The 2,335-nt window shown below is 45.2% G+C and overlaps 1 pseudogene; it reads right to left on the bottom strand.

The window, feature by feature from the left end:
• Positions 1–336: 336 nt before the first annotated feature.
• On the bottom strand, positions 337–1,948 carry LOC123938458 (annotated as a pseudogene).
• Positions 1,949–2,335: the final 387 nt, after the last annotated feature.

Here is a 2,335-nt window from a genome sequence, read left to right as displayed (position 1 = left end):
GTTTTACGATGCCTTGTTATCATTAACCAGTCTTTTACTATTAAATTTAAATAGCCAATTGACGCAAACAGTTCTTTTTTTTTTTTTTTTAAGATTTTATTTGCTTATTTGACAGATAGAGATCACAAGTAGGCGGGGGGTGGGGTGGGGGGAGCAGGCTCCCTGCTGAGCAGAGAGCCAGATGTGGCGCTTGATCCCAGAGTCCTGGGATCATGACATGAGCTGAAGGCAGAGGCTTTAACCCACTGAGTCACCCGGGCGCCCCGACACAAACAGTTCTAAGACTGTTCTTCCACCACTCATTAAGACTGGGGTGGCAGATACTGGGGATAATCCTCATTTAGCCTTCTGAGCTTTCGGGGCAAGCTTGGTGACCTTGCCATCTCTAGCTGTCTTCTGGTCCACTGCTTTGATGACAGCCATAGCAACTGTCTGTCTCATGTCACAAACAGCAAAATGACCCAGAAGAGGACAGTCAGAGAAGCTCTCAACATACATAGGCTTGCCAGAAACCATATCAACAATGGCAGCATCACCAGATTTCAAGAACTTGGGACCATCTTCTATCTTTTTTCCAGAACAATGATCTATTTTCTCCTTTAGCTCAGTAAACGTGCAAACAGTGTGAGCTGTGTGACAATCCAGCACCGATCGGGCCTAGATGGTTTAGGATAAGCAATTGAGCTGTGAAGGCAGCTGCCTCAATGGGTGGGTCATTTTTGCTGTCACCAGCCATATTGCCGCAACAAATATGTTTGACAGATATGTTCTTGACATTGAAGCTTTCATTGTCCCCAGGAAGAGCCTCACTCAAAGATTCATGGTGCATTAATACAGACTTAACTTCAGTTTTAACATTGACTGGAGCGAAGGGGACCACCATGCCAGGTTGAAGAATACCAGTCTCCACTCGGCCCACAAATTCTTTTTTTCTTTTTTAAGATTTCTTTTTTATTTATTATCTGACAGAGAGAGAGAGATCACAAGTAGGCAGAGAGGCAGGCAGAGAGAGAGGGGGAAGCAGGCTCCCCGCTGAGCAAGGAGCCTGATGCAGGCCTCGATCCCAGGACCCTGAGATCATGACCTGAGCCGAAAGCAGAGGCTTAACCCACTGAGCCACCCAGGCGGCCCCGGCCCACAAATCCTATCGGTGTCCTGGAGAGGCAGATGCAAGGCTTGTCAGTTGGACGAGCTGGTGACAGAATGCAATCCAGAGCTTCAAGCAGGGTGGTTCCAAGGGCATTCCCATCTTTACGGATGAATTTCCATCCTTTGAACCAAGGTATGTTAGCACTTGGCTCCAGCATGTTGTCACAGTTCCAACCAGAAACTGGCACAAATGCTATTGTGTTGGGATTGAAGACAATTTTCTTAATGTAGGTGCTTCTTAACGATTAACTTCTATTAATCGATTAACAATTAACTTCTGTTAATTGATTAACGATTAACTTCCTTAACCATTTCCTCATATCTCTCCTGGCTGTAGGGTGGCTCAGTGGAATCCATTTTGTTAACACCAATTATTAGTTGTTTCACACCCAGTGTGTAAGCCAGAAGGGCATGCTCATAGACCTGCTCATTCTTGGAGATACCTGCTTCAAATACATTAACACCACCAGCAACAATCAGGACAGCACAGTCAGCCTGGGATACGCCTATAATCATGTTTTTGAGAAAGTCTCTGTATTCTGGGGCATCAAGACATAGCACTTGCTGGCCTCAAGTTTCCACAGGGATATCAATGGTGATACCACATTCACCTTCAGCTTTCAGTTTATCCAAGACCCATACTTGAAGGAGCCCTTTCCCATCTCAACAGCTTCCTTCTCAAATTTTTTGATAGTTCTTTTGTTGATCCCACCACATCTGTAGATCAAATGACCAGTAGTGGTAGATTTGCCCAAGTCTACGAGTCCCCAATGTTGATGTGAGACTTTTCCTTTCCCATTTTGGTTTAGGTTTAGCAGTGATTTTCACAACACCTGTGTTTTTGTTTTTGTTTTTTAAAGATTTTATTTATTTATTTGACAGAGAGAGATCACAAGTAGACAGAGAGGCAGGCAGAGAGAGAGAGAGAGAGAGAGGGAGGCAGGCTCCCTGCTGAGCAGAGAGCCCGATGCGGGACTCGATCCCAGGACCCTGAGATCATGACCTGAGCCGAAGGCAGCGGCTTAACCACTAAGCCACTCAGGTGCCCCACAACACCTGTGTTTTGGCGACAAATCCATTTTGAAAAAACTGGGTGGTATCTAGCTTTTCTTTTTTTTTAAGATTTTATTTATTTATTTGACAGAGCGAGAGAGAGCATAAGCAAGGGAAGTGGCAGGCAGAGGGA

This window comes from Meles meles, chromosome 3 (assembly GCF_922984935.1).
Source record: "Meles meles chromosome 3, mMelMel3.1 paternal haplotype, whole genome shotgun sequence".
Lineage (NCBI taxonomy): Eukaryota > Metazoa > Chordata > Mammalia > Carnivora > Mustelidae > Meles > Meles meles.
Note: the sequence above shows the minus strand (reverse complement) of the source record. Positions and strands in the feature narration are given on the sequence as shown.